The 21,567-nt window shown below is 39.4% G+C and overlaps 1 long non-coding RNA gene across 2 annotated transcripts in view; it reads left to right on the plus strand.

The window, feature by feature from the left end:
• Positions 1 to 642: 642 nt before the first annotated feature.
• Positions 643 to 21,567, plus strand: part of LOC121075316 — a 35,072-nt gene continuing 14,147 nt past the window's right edge. The window contains exon 1 of one of the 2 annotated variants that reach the window (XR_005822895.1): positions 643 to 1,286. This is a non-coding gene — a long non-coding RNA (uncharacterized LOC121075316). Of the gene's footprint in view, positions 1,287 to 10,166; positions 10,307 to 21,567 lie in introns of those variants that run through there. The other variant, XR_005822896.1, reaches the window with a different exon arrangement.

Below are 21,567 nucleotides of genomic sequence, written 5' to 3' on the forward strand. Positions count from 1 at the left end.
AAGGACAAAATGTAAGTTTGCTTTGATCTTAAAATAAACGATTTTTGCTGTTAAGTAGAAAGCTTACAGTTTTAATTCTGACTATCATCTGAAAATTACAGAAATCTTCTTCATTTAACTCAGGCTGTGTTTCCATGAGAAATCTATTTTCTTTTGTAATTTACAACATGGTACAGCAAAACCTTTTTAATTAATTGCAGATTAATTTTGAAAACAGCTGATAGCAACCTTAAAAACCTTCAGTCTTACACATGGATCATGCTTTTTTAAATGGGACTTCTTTAATTCCTAAATGGAGAAAATAGGCTGAACACCACAGGCATTGAGATAAATGTCTGTATTAGTTATGCAGAATCTTCCCGTTTGTTTTATATAATGCTGGAATGAATTCAAAATCAACAGTCTAATGTGACCTGTTGGAATAGCTCCTCTTTGATTCTTAAATATACCAACTCCATGAAGATGAAATATGTATTTTATATCTCTGTAGAATATAGGATATGATTTAAAAAAATTTTTTTTTGGTCTTACTAGAAACATAACTGTTGTTTGAGTATTGGTTTTTAATGAAGGAAATTGGCTATGAAATTCTCTTGGAAAAAAAAATAATATTTGCACCCTGTAATTTAATATGTCCATAAATAGACTTAAAGGTTAAAATTCTAGAATATGAGAAATGAATGTTGTGTAAGAAATAGAAAAAAGTGGACTCAATGCATAAGGAGGTAAACAGTTTGTAGTCTACCTTGCCCAAGTTTGCTTCTCAATAGAATTCTAGTATCTGCCATGCAAATCTGATTGAGTCACGGCCTAATTATTACACTCCAGCTGCTGTTTCTTTCTTTGAGGTCAGAATTTATTAATTTAAGAAGATTATTCCTTTAGTTACCATATGTATTCTTAGAGCTTATTAGGAAGCTCTTTGCCCGTAAGTGGCATTACAACATCTGCTATGCATGTTTGAGCTGGCATAAAATGGTTATTTTTTTTTGTTGTTTTCTGCCATATCAGGTGATCTGTTTGAAGATACCTGTGTGAGCGGTGTTGACTGTGCTGCTAAGGTCACGATGTGTGTGACATCAGTGCAGTGTTGCTAAGCAGCAGTTAGCAGCTTACATTCCACATTTGGTTCCTTTGATTTTGCAGTTTATATGGAGCTGACACGCTCGTGCTCGCAGCCTGGGAGTGCTGCCTTGGCACTGCGTGCTTCTCACATGAGCTCAGTAGGATCAGCCGAGTCTGTCTGGCGCACCGAGTCCTCTGCAATGGGGTGGACATAAGCAAAGGTATTCGAGCTGCTGAGATGGATATACCAGTGCAGGCTGGGGGAAAGGAAAATAAAGTGGTACGAGAGTAAGAGAGGACCACTGTATTATCTCTTTGATAATGTGCCAGTTAGTCTCACATACACCTATTTTAGAAACTCGTTTATTTAAAGCTGCATGGTCCGTGTACCCCTCTACATAAATGGCAGACTAAAAATGTACTTTCAAAGTTGCCATGCATAAGCGGAAAATGAAATTCATGTCTACATGCCCTACATTTTACATTTGGCTTTGTTTTGAATTGTATGTACTCCTCAACATTAGCTCTTTCTCTGTTTAATTCCATATGATTACAAGGCAGCAGTTTACAAATATTAATTAAATTTTACTGTTCATCAGTGCCTAGGAATGATTCTTCTGTGACAGACAGGGAAAACGAAGTGGAAACGGATTAGTGTGGCCTGTGTAGGTGGTAGACCAGTGAACAGAATGCAGTTGTCCTGACTTTTTCTGGTTTTGAACTACCACTGGCGAGTCCAGGAGCATGTGAAGATCTGCTGCCCATAGTGGCTGCAGTCTGATAGCATCGAGTAACGTTAATCCCTGCAGAGCAACACCTTCTAACCTGCTCCACTGAGATCAACCTCCCTTTCACAGCTAAAACCCAAGATTATGAATTAGTCTGCTCTCCATTGATATGTTAATTTCAAGCTCATACAGGGGTGGTTGTCTGTCGCTGGCAAACAGGACAGGCAACAATTTCTTCTCCACAGATATCCAATCTAATAAAGAAATAATCTACTATTAGCTCTGTAGGGGTGGACTGCGGCAAGATACATCAGTGCCAGTCAGTCTATTTGTTATGTCTCTGCAATACCTCAGGATCAGCATGAAGTCATCACTGACCAAATCTCATCCAGCTTCTTTAGCTAAGCCATACGAGCCTTAAGCCTCCTCTTGTCACGCACCACAGGAACAATGTCAGTTGAATTCTCAAATGTAAATACTGCAAAGTGCAGTTTGTGAGTAGTATCCATCCTGAAATACTACTGGTTTGGCTGCTTCTTTTTCCAGTAACACTGTAGACCTGCCAGGCAGTAGATAGTTCACCGACAAGGTAGGTGAACTTTCTCATTTTGCAAGGGACACTCAGCATGCATTTTCAGTAGTGATATAGTGCATGACAAGGGTTCCTTTTAGATGAATTGCCTTTTTGTTCCTATTTGGAGCCAAGCAGTATATATTTATGTGCACTACTAGTATGCTCAAAGGGGTTTCCTTCTCTGGTGTACCCAAGAGTGGGCACTGAATCAGTACTACTGCATCTCTCCATAGCTCGTTTAGCTAGGGGAAAATAATAATGTGTCAATTTATAATTTTATTAATGTAATACATATATTTTTTGTCAAAACAGATGGTGTGGTGACACATGCATTCCATATCAAAGCAAAACAATTTTTGGTTTTATTGAAATGCTTCAATAATAGCTCTTTTAAAAATATATATAGATTATAGCGTGCTTTTGCTTTACAGTCAGAGTAGATTAGGTTTCTTATTGCTGTAGGTATATATAAGTGTACTTTTGCTGTTGTAACTGTGATAACGGTTTGTACAGACATGGATGTGTACAAGTTGATGGAGCAGAGAGAGCTATCAGCTGTAGGTCTCATAGGAGGATGTCTGTGGCAGAAAAAAGAATAGACATCAGGTTTCCTGAACTCTGCTTTGTACCTTAATCAAGAAACCAGATCTCTCTTCTACTTTCTTAGCCTGTTTTCATGAATTTTTGGTCAGAGATGATGACCAGCACACACCTGCATAACCTCTGGAGTGAAAGCTTATGATGAGAAAAAAAAAAGTCATTCCTGAGTTAAATTTCTTGTAATTTGGAAATAGTATATATAAAAATGGGCTATAAGCAAACCTACTTCTGGAATAAGTATTCATGTAGGAAAGTAAATTGATGGATTTCCAGGTGAAGACAAATGATAAATGAATGTGGTTTGGGGAACGGGAATTTAATGCAGTGAGGTATGTGCCATAAAGTGATCATCATATGACGATCATTTAGTCTGACAAATTGTTAGCTGCTGTTTAATTCTTTGGGTAATTGAAAGTAGTATAATAAATTTCTTGCTTTTGTGTTCAATTGGATAGTTATGACTGGATGACATTTTGTGGTCTCCTGCCATTTTTTTTTTTTTGGTCAAAAAAGAAATTCTGTATGCCATGAAAAATGTCAAAATATGGTAACAGATGATATGGAAGTCTTTGTTTGGGGGAGAGAGAATGTGGGGAGGAGAAAAGAGTCAGTAAGGTGAAGCTAAGGGAAAAAAACAGGCTGGAGTTCAGTCCAGGATGTCTGTAGACCTTTTACTATTATTTTTTTTTCTGTTTGAGAAGTATATTCAAAACATTTTTGAATGGCAAAAGGATCTTGTTATGAACTTTGTAGACATTAAGAAGTTTTAACAATAGCTGCTGTAATTAATTCTGGGATATTTTTGATATCTTTGGGAATGCCGACAAGGGTCAGCTTTCACAGATAAAGCACGCATTCAGTCTGTATTTATGTTAACATAGACACTGGTGTGAAACACCAGATGCACTCTCTCACCTCTCCTGTCATGTAATTGATGCTGACTTCATCAGATGAAGAGCGTGGGCATATCCAATCCATACTTTGCATGCCTCAGCTGAGGATTGCTAGGAGGCAGGTTTTTAGGACAAGCTAGCTCATTCTGTCACAGCTTACAAAACACATGTGCAGTGAGCAACGCTATTAATTAGCACTTGAAAAATGACGAAAGGTATAATAACTTGGAGGGGAAAAAAACTCTTCAGAGCTCAAAATTCTCCATGGTAGCAATACTTTACAAGGTAAAGCAACACTGGGGGATAGCCAATTGACATATCTTGGCAGAAGCAGAAACTCAAAAGTAAAGTATGCAATTGGCAAGACATTTCAGTGGCTAAATAGGCCCTGGTTATTGAAAATCTACAATTGAAAGGCAAGCTCAACTTTGCTGTTCCCTGACAGTAGCTCACATGTAATTCTACCATAAAAAGCTAAGAATTTACAAAAGATACCGGCAGACATCTGAAGACCTTTGGACGTAAATGCTTCAGGAAAATTTCCAATATTACAGGAATTAATTTATTACATATGCCAAGACTTGTCAGAGTCCAAAGCTATACAGCAAAAAGATAAATAGAGTCGGAGACATGATGTGGAAATTGGAAGAGTATGTAAAAGTTGTAGATTGAAAGAATCCCTCCGTTCAATAGCACAAGGAGAAGAAAAAGTTGTTGAACTTGTACAGCATGCCTACGACTGAACCGCAAAAAGAGACACGTTGTAGAACACTTCAGCCCTTTAGGCTTTCTGCACTAGTTCTCAGAGAATTCATTTAAATAAGATTTTTTTTTCTACTGGTTTTAGAAACATGGTAGAGGAAAGACTTTCTTTGTTAGTTCATGGGAAGTTGATTGTCTTTTGTTTGGAGACCTAGCACAGACCAGCAAATAAAACCAACCCTAATTTAGTAGCATCTTACCTTTTTAGCAGGAAAAGAGGTTGTTGTTGTTGTTGTTGTTGTTGTTGTTATTATTATTATTATTATTATTATTATTATTATTATATTTTTTATTTTAATAAGAAGAAAGTTAATTGTTTTGGCTGTTGCAAGGTTCAACAAACATTCTCAATTTGCATTTAGCTTTGAAGACTGCTTCTTCTATTCCAGCCTTAAAGAAGACTTACGGTGTACAAAATGAGCCTTTATCATAGAATCACAGAATGGTTTGGGCTGGAAGGGTTTGGATTGGGGCATCCACAGCTTCTCTGGGCAACCTGTTCCAGTGCCTCATCCCCTCCGGCTAAATAATTACTTCCTTATATCTACTCTAAAACTACTCTCTTTTAGTTTAAAACCATTCCCCTTTTCACTGCCCATGTAAAAAGTTGCCCTCCATCTTTTTATACGTCCCCTTTAAGTACTGAAAGGCTGCAATGAGGTCTCCCTGGAGCCTTCTCTTCTCCAGGCTGAACAGCCCCAGCTCTCTCAGCCTTTCTTCGTAGCAAAGGTGCTCCAGCCCTCTGATCGTCTTCCTAGCCCTGCTCTGGATCTGCTCTGACAGGTCTAACAGGTCTTTTTCTTTATCCCAACCCTATTGGACTAAAATAATAATAATAATAATGACAATAATAATGACAATAATGACAATAATGACAATAATAATAATGATAATAATAATATCAATGTGTCTATATTTCCTCTCCCTTAAATCCTTGCTCCTCCCTTAAATCCTTAAATCATCATGGATTTAACAGCTTTATCGTATCATCATTATGGGCTCTCTGCAGCCCATAATGTCACATATTACCAATCAGATTTTGATTAATCACTGTGTATAAAACAGTCCAAATCTTTATTTATGTAGTTACAGGTGAACGTTGTACTTTGGTTTTCCAGCATCTAGAAAAACTTATACGATGTGCATCATCTGAGAATAATTTTTTGTTTGTTTGTTTCAATTTATTTATTATTGTTATTTTTAGCTGAGCTCTGGCACCAGCTAATATTTCCAGGTTGCTGTAAATTAGTTGCTTTGCACTTTATTGATTTGTATTTGTAAGCTAGCAGTCAGCTAAGTGGTTATTTCTCACAGTTGATTGCTGAGCAATTTTTTGTCTTGTTTGCTGTGTCAGTTCAATCCCCTAAAACTTTTGAGTGGATGTTCCAATCTGTGTCTACATGAAAGCATTCCTCAGTTTTATGCATGTGCTTCTTTGTATGGAGAGAAAGAGAAGGAGAGGGAGAGAAGCTAATCCAAATATAATTTTATATAATTATATATATATATATATACATATATATATATATACATTTGCCTAGTAACCCAGAAAAAAATGAGCACAATTTTTGTCTGATTCTGCCCTGGTGTTTTGACCGCTTAATTAGAAGTTCTCTTCCCTGCAGTTCAACAGTTGCTTCCCCTCTTTTGCCAGTATTCATACCAAGAGCTGATAACATGGTGGCAAACAAGATGCTGTCTGTCTGTGCTAGAAAGAGGGGTCAATTGAGTAAGTAAAGTAAGCATGGTCTGCCAAAAATATAATTTAGGCATCAGGGGAAGATTAGGTTAATGAAACCATTACTGTCTTCATTGTTTAGAGTAAATTTAGTGGAAGAATATCTAGGATGCTGCAGTTATCTTCTGCAGTTCATAAAGTGTTGCACTGCTCCTTAGTTTGACGGCTAGCACAGCCAGCAGGCTGTAGGAGCCTGGTGTATATAAAAAGACAGAGGCCTGACAGAAAGCTGGTGTTACGCCAGTGCACAGGGGGATGGCACCAGAGATGGCTGCAATGGCTCCTCTGGAAGGATGAGGGAGGAATGGCTGTGTGGTGGGTTGGCACTCTGAAACTCCTGAAAGGACAGCGCCTGTTTTCCCAGTTGTGCTACCGGGAAAAATCCCACTGCAAGTAGCTGCTTATACCAGCTCCCAAACATTTTGATATCACAGGAGCAAGATGAATCAACCAAAGCTGTTCAGAATAAGAATTTGATCTGTGAGAACAAATGTCCCTAAGGCATTAGAGGAAAATACCGTTTCGTGCTCAGAAAACAGAAGTCTTTGAGCCAGGAGCCTGATCAGTGGGGATAACACTGAGCAATTAATTGTATTAATGATGAAATTGTTACATGCATGAAACGTGTTTCATTATTAAAGTGTCTCTCTTGAGATCAAGAAAATCCAGTCTTGCCACACTTGATCTATTACAGAGCTGCTGCTTGAACTTGAAGGTTCCCAGCTGAGAGATCCTGCTGGCTGTGAAGGGAACTGTTGTGATGCTGTAAGGAAACTCAAAGTTCATTTCTGAGAAAATCTACAAAGGGAGTTGAGGGAAGAGTCATCTGGAAAGCTGTACTTTCTGGAGATTCCTGTTCATAGAACACTTTTGATGCTTCGTTTTTAGCCCTTTTAAAATTGTTTTTTCAGGATCTGACCTGAAAATTTCCCCTTGAAATCCTAGAGCTTGCTGAATTGCCAGTAGGGAACTACTTCGTATGCTTTGCATACCAGTGGCATGTTTCCCTCTCTCCTTCTGCCCAATTTAGCAAAGTATAAAAGACAGTGACTAACTTAGTGCTTCTCCAAATAAGACTGTGTTTCTGCTTCTTTCGGTACGTACTCATGGACTACTGAATTGGAGAGGGAGTTGGCTGATAAAACTTGCAGCAGCAAGACTTACCCCTGCTCTCCACAGCCTTAGGATCAGTGTATGAAAGAGTCAGCTGTCCTATTTGAGTACTGTCATGCAGTCTTCTCATCATGCATTCCTGCCAGGTTGAACCTGTACCACTACATTTGTGAAACGACATCTCAGAGGAATAAAGTAAAGCCTAAACCATCTGATCAATGCTGTCTGGCATACTACTGTAATTTTTGGGAGCTAGCATTGGCAGAAGTTTATGACCATGATGACTTTTATTCAAGGTTCAGAAACGAATCCACTGGTAAAATCAGTTGTTCTCTTTTTGAGAGGAACTGCCCAACTACCAGCATTCAACAGTACCCACTTTGAAGTGGCTGCTTCATGGCTCAGCCCCAATGTACACACAGCAGCGACATGTAGCTCTGGGTTGTTTTCCTAGGGTCATGGAAGGAGAACATTTGAAAAAAGAATTTAACACTTTCACAGTTTCTCTGAAAGGATTAAAACATCCTTTAGAAGAGTCATGTTGGAATTTTAATTTTAGAGTGTAAATTATCAATAAATATAATGCTGTGAACATGTAAAGACTATTTTGCATAGAAGTTTAGGGAAGTGAAATGATTTATGAGGAATAAAGTTTGCATTAGCAGTTTGATGTTATAACTCAAGCAATCCATCAGATTTTACTTTGGTCCATTTATTTTGTACTTCCCCTGCCCAAGGCCTTGTTTCTCATTGCAGTAAAAGGTCAGCTTCCAGCACTGAGCTAAGCAAGAGTGGTACAGAAGGGAGTTCAAACACAAGGTGACACACAAACCAGAAGAATCCCGATAAGGCTTGATATTTAAAATAAGTATGTTTTAAATGTAAATAGATGTAAAACCAACACATGAACAAATTTCTCCTAGCTTTTAAAATCATCTCACTACAGCTTGCATCTGGCATGTCATTTTGGGGACATCAGCTGGTTTGAACGTAAGGTATATATCAGCGTTTGACTTTCTCAGGTGTCAGAGATTTTCCTAAAACCTGAGAAGCTGTTAGAATCCTTTGTAAGCCCTCACTTCAAAAATCATTTCTTAAACATAAGCTGAGGACAGTGCTAGTGGCAGCCTTTCGCAGTGTACTACACACATAGGTCATGCAAAAATCAAGTCTTTGCAGCTGAGCACTGCTTGAAATGAAATAATTGAGACTGTAAAGAACATAGAGGTTGTGTTGGATGGGAAAATCATGCAGCGACTGCAGATTTTGTAGCGAAGATACTGATCGGGATTATTTGTATTACTGGGTAAGGCTGAGCCTGAATAGAAGAAAAATACAAGCAAGTCCTAAGGGGAAGCTAGTGTTGTGTAGCAAAGGAATATGTGTTTTTATTTTTTCACTGATACTGTATGAGAGTAGTGTGTGGCAAACAAACCAGCTGTGGCTGAATTTTCTGGACATGGCCAAACACAGGGGAAAATGCTTGTGTCACATTTGCTTGATTTGCAAGTGATTTTCTGCCAAGTTGAATTAGAGCTTTAATGCAGCAAATAGAGCTCATTTTCACCTGTTACTGCAGCTGCCATCGTACCAACATGATGTCTTTTTGGAATGGAAAAGGCAGTTTGCTTGCGTTTTTTTCCCTTTTTGTGTGCCTCGGTAAGTGTCGTTGACAGAGGAGGGCAGAACAAACAGGTCAGAAGAAATGAAGTGCTGTCAAGTGTCCCCGTCCTGAAGCTGCCATGCTGCTGCTCAGTGTTTGCTGAATTCCCAGCCCTCCTTCTCAGTCTCCCTTCAAAGTGGCACATGCCACTTTCTTCATGTCTAGTTGAGCTGGTGTAGAACTGTAGCCCTTCTCTTGCTGTCCTGAAAGGCTCAAACCAGGACATGGTCAAAAAAATTTCTGCCTATGATTTTCAGTTTCCTAGAGAATGCCCACGCTCAGCACACTGCTTGTACTTCGTAATGCCACTGTGTATAAAGAAGCAATCCTTTTAAATGTGTTGCTTCTTCAACTCTAAATGTTTTAGCTCCTCGATGAACTTGACAATGTATACAACAGTCCTAAATAGTTAGTTTGCTTAATGTTTGCTTGTTATCCCCTCGTTTTAGTTTCCTAATATGTAGTTATCCTCATGGATTTCTGGAAGGGTTCAGCAGTGAGAAAAAAGGAAACCATTTGCTTTTGGCAAAGCTGAGTAAGGACTGCCCTGTTTCTCATGCAGGGTGGAGGGGATAATTTTCCTGGGTGTTGCTCTCAAGGCCAGTGTTAACAGTGGTGTCTGGACCCTGGACTTAACTCTGAAAAGTCAGAGATGGTGTAAGCCAGTCCCAGTCCATCACTGACCCTGAAGAGCTCATTGCTGCTTCCTACCTGCTGTGTTTAGATATCTGCTCCGAGGGCTGGGTCGAAAGAGGAAAGCAAAGGCTTTGTTAATGCCCTTGGGAAATAGCTATGGCTAGCTGTGATAGCTGAACAGCTTTGACATAAATTATGGTGAGTGTCAGCAGACCTGCAGTACCAATAAATTTACCAGCAGAAGTGCATGAAGGGAAATGCAAATCAGTGCATACCTACACTCGAGCATTTTATTCTGCTTTAGCAAGCTCTTGGTTTTCTTCTTGCTAAGTATACATATATACATATGTATACATAAAACCTTAGACTTTATTATTTAACGCGTTGTAGGTACAAAATCATAATTTCTCAACAGAACCTCATCAGAGAGATTCAAAGCAAGAGACTGAAATTACTAGCTGATTGATGAATGAGGATGAGCTGAGAAAAAACTACTGTGGAGCTCAAAAAAGAATATGGAAGGCATCAGAAGAGGTGTTTGTGGTATTTTTTGACAAATTAATCAATATAGAAACATAAATCAATCAATTAAAATATAAAAACTTATAAAAATATGTGCATGACAAGGTTGAGTTCAATTTCTGTTCTACAGTTCTCTGATCTGCATATTGAGACACGCTTGGTACTCATGATCAGTTATGTTTGTTTAAACTTAGTATGAATAATAGTCCTAAAAAGGTACTTCTGAATATTTCCAGTTGCTGTTTGGAAAGCAGCATTCCACCGAGAGAACAAGACTAATACAGTGGTGTTTTAAATGACAAGCCAAACAACTCATAGGAAACGAGGAGACAAAATAAACACGCAGACCACAAACTTTAGGCTAGGAATTAGTCATCTGGATGATTTTCAGATCAGTCAAACAAACAGAAATCAACAATACTTTATGTAAGAAGAGACTGCTACAACAAGCTGTCTTAAGGAGCAGTTTCCGTGACCTTGATACATACATAGATCATCTGGACCTACTCTGGAAATAAGAGATACAAATGTTTATTTACTGAGAAAACAATTAAAGGAAGAAGAAAAGGCCGTCAAAATCATCTGGTTTGTGACTGACTCCTTGTGGCTGGGTGCTCCTACGGCCTCCATCTTGCTGTGGGTTTCAGACCTGCGAGGCTGGGCACCTCAACCTGCCCCCACCCAGCACCTGGCAGAGCGGGGCCGCACTCGGTGCGAGCTGTCTAGAAGTAGCAGGATTTTAGTGTTGCTTAAGGGTTCAGCCTGCCCTCATATGTGCAAGTTGCAGTGAAGGAACTGACCTTTTTTTGACACCCTTGATAGAAAATGCCATCATTTATTAACAGATGTTATTACCCAAAGTGTCATCAGTGGATGAAAGGGCAGCCCTTGCCCGTTCGGTACTACACCGTTGTTGCCGAGCCTTGGCTGGGCTGTGACATGTCTTGTTGGGACACGGAAATCTCCAACTTAGAACACCTTCTTCAGAGGAGAACAGATTAATGCTTGGAGCTGGTGTTGTTTTTTACCAAATTTAGTTCCAAAGGTTTTTTGTTGTTGTTGTTGTTGTGTATTTATTGTCTTTGTGCCTGAGTCAGTATGTCGGGTTACAGGCCAAGGGAGATGTGCACGTGCTGAGAAGCTGCTTAGCAGCTCTACATACTTTTTTCCTTTCCTTACAGTAAAATGAGAGTATGAGAAAGGAAAGAAGGGTGGGTGCTAATGCTGCCTGTGGTGGAATCTCACAGTGTGGTGGAACCATGATGATTCTTCATTGTCCTGCTCAGTTCCAGCAGCAGAGCCTGCTGTCTCAGACACACAGCCAGCCCAAGTTACAACAGGGTCTTAGAAACTGCAGGCTCGTATCTCAGCAGCCAGCGAGCGTTTTGGCTGCTAATTGCCTTGGCCAGCCTTACAAGCCTTAATTATTTTTAGAGCATTTCCAGCTGCCCTGTTATTCCTCAGATACCTGAGCATTCATTTGCTAGCGAAATTTATGGTGAAATTTTTGCTTTGTCTGCATTCATTACAAAACAGCTTGTCAGGCCATAGCAGACCATGTGTTTTGTGCACACACACACAGATGGGTATTCTGTTCCTGTGTAATGCAGTAGATCCATTAATGGGTGCATCATTATAATGGAATAAGATAAAGATTATGCAGAGCCTCCCTAAAGTTAATGTTCTCACAGTTTTGTTCAAGTTAATGGGATAACTGGGTGGGTATACAGAATGCAGAGACTGGCAGATGATTTTCCTGATTATGTGAAGTAAATAAGGTTATAGACATGCATTTAAGGACCGTTAGCCTTTAGTTTCTCAGCAATGTAAAGAGAATTCAAATATATGACTACTGCAGCTGCAGTAAAATGAGAATAATAATTAACTTAGCTTATTAAAGGCTTAAACTTGCAGATCCTGGCAATCCTAGTCTTACCCATCAATGCACTTAAGGAACGAGCATTGCCCAGCTCTGCATCACAGGTGCCCTTCAGAGACACAGTCACAGGCAAGAAAGCTTTTTTTTTTTTTTTTTTGGATACTTCTTCCATTTTTTCCTCCACAGTCTTCTGGTACTGCTTGCAAGTGCCATTATCAACAGAAACATTTGTTCCTGAGAGGGACAGCTGCTGCTGCACACCTCCTCGTGTCCCTGCATATCGGTTTTTCCTGCTCCGTGCCGAAGACTTTGTGCTGTGTCCTCTGCTGCTGTTTGCAGAAGTGAAAATGCAGGCATGGTGCTTGAAAGGTTTTGTTGGTACTAATTCTCTTCTTTTTGGCTTACAGGCTTGTACCCAGCTACTTTTGATTGTTAGGACAGGTGGCTCAGATCAAATATTGCAGATTTTCCAATCCTTAATATTCCGTGATTCTGTGATTCTGTGATTTTGAACACATTAGATGCTTTGCTAATCAAGATATGGTTAGAATGGACTTTACCATAGAAATAAGTAGAGAGAATGTGATTTCCTGCAAAAGTACAGGTGCCTTCCTTCAATGTTTTTTTGGTGTGGAAAGTGAGATAGAAGACACCTTCTGGGTTGACATTTTTGGTCCATGAAATTACTGTCTTATGATGGCAGTAGACCTGCCTGTCTCCATTTGGGTAATTTATTTCTGATGTGGTTTCTACAGAAGATGTACCTTTATAGAAAAGTCTTGTAGAGGTCAGATGCTAAAGAAATGGCTTTACCAAAGAAATTCAGCAGTACGCAGTTTTCCCTTCTAAGTTGTTTTCATTGCTACCGAGAGGTCTGTGTGGTAAACAGGTTTCTTGAATTTATATAGAGTAGTTCAGAAAGATCTCTCTCTATATATATTTATTGTGCTCATGTGGGGGATAGCTGTAAGATACACTTTCACCCTCTCAAAATCTTCTTCTTGAACTTCAGTTCTTTCAGACTAAACCTATTAATCCTCTAATCACCTTAAACTAGCTCTAAAGGTCTTGTTTCTACCCTGAGTTCTTTCAGCACTTTTAAAGAGCATCCTATCAGGAGTGCACAATGGATTGCACTATTATTTTGAAAGACTGGCTGTGAAAATGCTTTTTTTTTTCCCCTGCAAACACATCAATTTCAACCACTACACTGTCAGAACTGAATGCTTATTTCTGTCCTCTCAGGCACGATTTGTGTTATGCTGTCATTGAATGTGTAGGTGAAACAGAATAGTGCTGTATTGAAGAACAATGACTGCTATACAGCTAAATGTTTCTCTGGGCCTGCAAGCTGAGACTGCTAGAACTGGAAATAACATATATTATTTCTATGGCTGTGGGCAAAGCACCCTAAATCTTTCTCTATTCCTGTTTTCCTCATTGTTTGTATTGTACAGGAAATCAAGTATCTGTTATGATTCAGTCACTGTTGTGCATTTTTTTAATTCTGTGAATCGATACAAGGTGTTAATTACTCTTTTTTGATATGAGGATGCCACCATGTGACAGGATATAGAGCTGTCCTGTCATGGGGGAGTGATTGTGAATAGACTTACTGAAGTCATCTGGAGCAAGCTAATAGACTTGCAAGCTAATAAAACTTGGAACTGTAAATCTGTTTAAGATTTGCATGGCAGCTAGTGCATGTCCAGAGTGGGATTAGATGCCTGGACTTGGGTCTTATTTTTGAGGAACTTCACACCAAAGAAGAATCTGTGAGGCAAAGTAAATAGGTGCAGGGACTCACATGTCTCTGCTGATTTTTGGCATTTTATGGAGAAGGTGTGCGTTGATGTCCACTGGACAGAGATCCTATCCCTTCTTCTTCTTCTTCTTTTTATTTTATTTTTATTTTATTTTATTTTATTTTATTTTATTTTATTTTATTTTATTTTAATTTTTTTCTTGTATTGTATTGCTTCCAGGAATGGAGAGATTTTACAGTGAGTTGTAGGAATAGGCAAAGGTGATAGAAAATATAACATGGTCACCCCAGGCCTGGGGAACGGCTGACAGTGTAGGACACATCTGTTGTTTTGAATTCTGAAATAGTAATTGTGTCCAATCGTTGTACCATCACACACATCCAGACCGTGATACCATGGGGTATTGGTGTATTGACTGTCACTGCTGTGCTGTGCCCTCTTTTTTATTCTTTCAATCAATATCTCATTCGAACATGAATGACAGCCTTGAATCCTCAGAAGCTTAGAAAATCTTTCAGTTCAATTAGAAAATTACAATTTGAATTAGCTAAATTTGTCTTTGCTTCATTTCAGAAGTATGTTCAGGTGGCTTCAGTCTGAGGTGAAATGCTTTGACTCTTGTATTTGATTTGGCAGAAACTTACACCAAGTTTGATTGTTTTACTGATAGTTCAGATGGCAAATATGTATTATTTGCTGCAAATGTAGCTGTTGCAATAGCAAAAGTCATTCTCTGCACTGAATACTGTGTAGTTTAAATAGGGAAAGTAGCGAAGCAAAGTACCCCATCTATTTTACTGATGGCCCGCTGAAGCTCAGGAACAGACTCACGTGCCAATTTCCAAACATGGATCCTTTTATCACTGTTCGGCTGAGAGGCCATGAAAAGTGGTCTGCTGGATGCAGCACTCCTGTAAACCAAGGCAGGTACTAAAGTACAGTACTATCTCACACTTAATGGTATATTTAATGAAAGCTTGACACCATGGTAGTTCGCAGGGAAATGTTGAGCACTGAAAATAAGCTACAGACCAAAAAGGCTGGGAATGAGTATTAATAAAGGAAAGCAGAGCACTGCAGTTGATCTTACACAGGTATATGGGTTTTTTTTACTCTATGCAAACATATCTCCACATGTAAAGTAAGCTTAATTTTTTTCAAAATTTAGTTCTGTGAGATTCCGCTCAAATAATCAGATTGCATAGGAATGGAGTAGCATGTAAAAATGTTAACTTTTCAAATTAACTGAATAGCTTAAATGAATTTTATTTTTATTATTTCCTTAAAATGTTCATAGCCTGTTTGGGTGGATAACAGGAGAGAAAAAGGAGTTCAGGCAGCATTAAGACCTTCCATTAGAAGTAAATGACAGCATGGAGGAGTAAAGCTTGATGGTCAAACTGTAAAGCCTTTAATAAGAAGAAAAGTACAGAAGAGGGACATTACATTGGTGCAGAATACATAATATTCTGTGCCTGTAACCTGTCCTAGATTACTGTGGCACATGCAGAATTTAAACATTCATACCAGCAATTATCCTTTGGAAGTCATTATTTATTCAGAAGAAATTTCAATACTTTTCAGCATTAAATAGGGTTCATGAACTGATCTCCTTCCTTCTGCTCCCCCCCGGCCCCCTGTTTTTATTTAAGAGTGGGCTCCGGGTGGCCACGGGTTGTGCTGCTTGCCTTAGTGCAGAACAGTGAGATGAGATTTAATGCAGTGTGAAAGGGAGAGAGGAGAGGAAAAAGTTTGTGCTCCCTACTTGTCAGCATAATTTTGCCCCTGCAGTATTTTTTTCTTTTTCTTTTTTTTTGCTGTGGACTAGGATTTAGAGCAGTGAGACAGCATGTTGCTTAGCAACTGGAGGTGAGCAACCTGCGTAGAGAAATAAGAGCAGGGGATGAGGAGGGAACAGGAATATATACGGCCCTTATTTCAGCTGCTCATTTTCAAAACGAGACAGGAAATCTTTTGCTGAGGTTCATTTCTTCTATATTTCTTTCCCCAGCCAAGTAGCACCTTCTCTGCCTTTCTTACGGAGTGGGGTGCACCTGGCTGATGTATTGTTGTGGTAAAGGGGTTTGGTGGAAACCATCACAAAATCTAGGATCCCCAGAGTGACTACAATGCAAAAATGCACTGGAGTAAATGTTGGTTACATTACAAAAAGCTATGTTGTTTGAGTTGAACTCTGCAAAGTCTGGGATGAATTGGGGTAATAAGGGAAAGAGACTCCTCCCATGAAAATATGGAATGATGTAGTTTGGAACAAGCTCTTTTAATTGCTGTAGGTGTAAGTGAGACACAGCCTGTTGACAAAGTCCCTTATTACAATTCTGGTCTCAGGAAATTTTCTCCATCAATCTGCTCTGTCCTGTGTTAAGAGCCATGCAGAAGGATGGTGTGTCACTGCCAGATTCCCTGGGCAGAGGGGAAACTTCAGCTCACCTCTTACAAATTAGTTAGGGAGAAGAGCTAAGGAAGGTATCTGTTCCAGGCTCTTCATCATCAGATAACTTTAACTGTAGAATCACATCTGAGACCATCCAAAACAGACTTGAAACAACACGTGCTATCTACTTACTGCTTTTTCTGTAGGTGGAAGCAGAATCACTAAGTGCAAACTGGCCTGTGATTTCCTAGAAGGCCACTGGCTTTATGAAAACCTCTGAAGAAATAGCTGTTTGGAATTCATGTCTGTGCTTAAATGCGTATGCTGAAATATAGCTCTTCTACCTTGCTACACATAAATAGGAGACGGAAAAAGAGGCTGCAAATAGTATTTGTATGCAAAACACTTCATGCAGTCAGGTCTTGCAATAGAGTGCTGAGCAGATTAACAATTAGCTCTGGAAGTGTATATCAGGGAATGCAAGAAGACCTAACGCTGAGATCAAAATACTTAACCAGCTCACAGAATTAGCCCCATTACTTTCTTGCCTCCTGGAAAATGTCTTGTTTTTTCCTTCTGAAAAACACATTTTATTTTTTTTCCCAAGCAAGCCTGGAAAATGTAACGAGGTGTGGGATGTTGGGGGACATGCTCCTGAGCCGAGTTACTCGAACATTCGCTCCCCGTTCTCCAAAGTTCCTGCTGAGCTCCCCTGTTTGGGTGGGAACTGAGGAGCGGATGGTTCCTAAGGTAGATTGTCTTGGTGGCTTTGTAGATCAAATCTGCTATGAACTCACACCAAACATTGTTTCTCATGCAGAGCAAAGCTGAGACTTACTAGTGCCATGTATTTTAAACACGGATCATTGCAAAGTAAGCAGCCAGATGAGTTTTGCTACTACTGGACTGCTAAGATTTAGATCCACTAAGGTAAGTAGATTCCTAATTACTGTTGATTCCAGTAGAGATTGAGCACCTGTGTAATTCTGGTGATCTGAGCCAAAGAACCTCCTGCTGGCAGCTCTGCAAAGGGCATGTGGAAACCTTACCTTTGTTACTGGAAACCTGGGAAATATTGTGGCTTGAATAGCCCAATTTTCAACTGCTTTTCGTGCTGTTGTTCATAGAGAGGTGTTCTGGTGGGCTAGGCCTCCAGTTCTTTCTAATGGTCCAGAATGCTAAAGTTCCCATAGGCATGCAAATCCTTTGAGGTGATTCTCCTTTCAAAACCTGTGTGAATAGCTGCAAAAGTGAATACTCCCTGAGCACATAAGGTCATGAACCATCAGTAGCTGTAGAGCCAACTACTCTCTGCTACCACAGGTGCAACCCGTATCTCTCTGGAACTTGCACAAAGAGCTTTTACCTTCTGCCAGAATATGGTTCATTTATACGGTCTATTTAAAAAGTTTTCCTCACTACAAAACACATTACCATTGCACTTAGCGGAAACCAGACTGTAGCATGGATTTCATAGAAAATAACCTTACAAAACATCATCTAGCACCCACAAAGCAGACCCCAGGGCCTCAGTTTTGAAAGGAGACTTCCCTTCCCTTCCCTTCCCTTCCCTTCCCTTCCCTTCCCTTCCCTTCCCTTCCCTTCCCTTCCCTTCCCTTCCCTTCCCTTCCCTTCCCTTCCCTTCCCTTCCCTTCCCTTCCCTTCCCTTCCCTTCCCTTCCCTTCCCTTCCCTTCCCTTCCCTTCCCTTCCCGTCCCTTCCCGTCCCGTCCCTTCCCGTCCCGTCCAACAGAATCACAAAATGGTTGAAGTTGGAAGGGACCCGTGAACGTCATCTGGTCCTACCAACCTGCTCAAGCAGAGCCTGCTAGAGCAGGTTGCCCAGGACCACGTCCAGACAGACAGCTTTTCAATATCTCCATGGACGGAGACCCCACAGCCTCTCTGGGCAACCTGTTCCAGTGGTCAGACACCCGTGCAGCCTTACTTCCCTTCCCAGTCTTGCTTGAAACACAGTGAAATGTCTGTGTCTGCATCATATCATTGCTCTTCATGTGGACAGCTTGTCCAAGCAATATGAAAAAAAAAAAAAGGGGCTTTAAATTATATATACAAGGAGTTTCTCTGCAAATATGCATGCTGTGCCCTGAGTAGCCCTTTTCTTGTGATAGCACTGGAACTACGCCAATTAAACAGGCTTTGTTTGCTTATGCTGGTATCCAGGACAGCAAAAGTGCGTGTTGTGAAAATTTCAGTCTATGTTCAGTTTGCAGCTCTCACCAACTTTGCTAAATTCAGAGACAAGAACTCTTTCTCACTGTCATTTGCCATTTGTCTTGCTCCTGAAGAGAGGTAACTCCACAAAGTTCATCACAAATTAAGGTTTTAAAATTATCAAAATTTGTCTGGGTGTTGCAAGGAAAATAATTTGATCATTTATTAGAAGCAAAGCAGAAACAATACCATGGAGTCAAGTATTAATAAGTACAGGCTTCATCTAAACTAAAATGTAATTTCCTAGAGAGCTTAAGGACAAGAAGGGTACTGCCCATGTAACTGATTTGTAAGGGATGATAAATTCCACGTGATCAAAGACCACAGGCAGCCGTCATTTGGAAATTGTAAAATTTACTGACTTATGGCTTATTTTCATGCCTTTGATTTTAAAGCAAATTATTCTAATTTTCCTGACAACCCTTTTGTTTTAGGTAGAAACCTTAATATGACAACGTGACATGTATTTAAATAAATGAGAGGTTTAATTAATCCAAGACAGGTTTATGAACAGAACAGATCACACGTTTTAGTTCTAATTATTTGATCAGTCAACTTAATCTGAAATAATAACACTGGCAATGTCTTACTGCATCTTTTTTTTTTCTTAAATCACAAGTCTTTTGTGTTTTATATCCTCTTCTGCTTAGCAAATTATAAATACATTGGAAAGTAATTTCAAATCCTTCCTTACCAATCTTTTCTCCCACTGTTCCCATTTTGCCACTGATATCTTTCTTCCTCTTTAAAAAAAGAATTCAACAAAATCTGAAACCCAGGAACAGAAATCTTTGTTTATCCCAAATAAACATTTTTCAGAAAGTCTTTCAGAGCAAAATAGAGTAAGTTTTCTTCACCTTACAAGCCTTCTGGCATGGAGCTGACAGCGTACGTACAGGGGGTTCTTTGCTGAGACTAGCCTCTAAGCAATTCAACAACATTGTCTGGAAAGCTTAAGGATGTACCAAGGTCAAAAAAAGAATACTACCAACGAGGCTATCCCTGTAAAAAGATGTAACTGCAGTGAAACGTTTCTAAAACCTGCACAAAACCAGCATGCCCCTGAGAAAAATTTTCTGTGCCTATTTTAAACGATAACAATTGTATTATTTCAAATGAGAAAGCCATTTTAGATGAAGTACAGCACGACCTCATCCATCTAAATCTTTAAACAATATCAGCTTCAATTTTAACAAAGCTGTCTTTCTAGATAGAGCATAGAGGATATTAGCTAATATACTGAAATTGTTTATGAAAGCACGCTGGTTGAATTTAAATCTAAATTGTTTATATGTAAAACTGGAAAAATGTCTTAACAACAAACATTAGCAACATTAATTGCTCGTGACATCTGATATCACATCACAGCTTTCTGAGAGCCCAGAGTTAACCACTCTGTGCCCTTACACACAGGCTGCTTATTGATCATATGCTGAGGGAAAGGGACTTAAACAAAACAACCTCACAACTGACAAAGCAACGTATTCAGATAAAGTTCTCTAGGAATGATACAAATGCAAATAGCAAATAACAAATAGAAATACAAACAGGTACAAACAGCTTTCTTCCACTCAGTACTTAAACTCCTCACAGCTTTTCAAAGCTCTGACGTAGCCTCAGCTCTGAGCCCCAAAGCAGAGGACGGATCAAACATACAAACAAATGGCTGGCAATCACATCTCCTGTTCCACCTCTGCCATTCCTCACATGCAAATGTACAAATGCAATAGTCTCCCTTTTAAATCCTTAAACTGTACAAAAATGCCAGTGGAGAATTAAATATGACTGTCTTTGTATTTTCTTTGTAGCTAGTGGTTCCAGTGATTCCAATCTAGTGGTTCCAGCCAGGGTGAACTGGGTTCCCACCTGCTGTCAAATGGGTAACAAAAAGCAGTCTGTAGGAAAAAAACTGAGTGACAGAGAAGGAAAAACATCTTGTTACTGACATCTGCCTGGCACGCTGTATTGGTGCTCTGACACAGCTCTCACACAAAACACAGGAAAGTCTTGAAAGTGGAAGGAACTTGTCTCATCCCACCATTTCCCCGTCCAGTCTGCCAGCACCAAGGCAGAGGTGGGGCTGCCTCAGTACAAGCTAAATGTAGTGCTCAGCACAATGCCATCCTACCCGTCCTTCCCTGGTAGCTGCAGCGGCTTCCTCTATACATCCTTGCATCAGGTCATTATAAGCCAAGTGTTTAAAATAAAAATGAACTACAGCTGTGTGAAAAAGCATGAGCGAAATCAGGGATGTCACGGTTAGACTTGCTTGTTCCATGTTTTGTTAGGAGTTCAACATTTTCAGATGTTAATAGGGTTCATGAACTTTTCGCATTAATCTATGCTTTCTTGTATGTGAATTTTAACTTCAAAGCTGACTCTTATTCCAAATAGAGTGAAATTAATGGAGTTTTATCAGTTCAGCATAACAAATAACATCAAGGGGATATTTTTAATTTTTCAGAGTCAAACCCAGCATGTAAAAATCTCTAGAGAGGAATGAAAAGACTTTCTGACGAGAAGCAGGATCCCAAGTCATTGTGACCATGCTTTGATGAGAAGAGGGATGTGCTTTAAGGAAGCAGTAAAGTAAACACTTCTGAAAGCAGATTAAATTATTATTGCTTAGGTGTCTTGAAGGCCTTATTTCATATTTGCTCCTAAAAACACATGCAAAATACCTGTTTGTGCAGGTAGAAGTCTTACTTATATATCTATATTAAAAGTTGATCCTTAAGCACCTCAGTAGTTTTGACCTTTCTCAGATATGTTTCTGTTTCATATATGTATAGCACATTCATCTGATATAAATATGAAATGTAATGAAACACAGCAAAGCACTGTTATCTATCTGAATAACTGCAGCTATGCTAGGAAAAAAAAAAACTAACCAATTTAGATGAAAACGAGTTACAGCTTTTGGGAGAGAGAAGGATAGAGCCAAGATAGTAAGTGGCTGCAGATTGATGTATTAGAGCTACCACAGCATCATTTGAGCAC

The sequence above is a fragment of the Cygnus olor genome, chromosome 10, assembly GCF_009769625.2.
Source record: "Cygnus olor isolate bCygOlo1 chromosome 10, bCygOlo1.pri.v2, whole genome shotgun sequence".
Lineage (NCBI taxonomy): Eukaryota > Metazoa > Chordata > Aves > Anseriformes > Anatidae > Cygnus > Cygnus olor.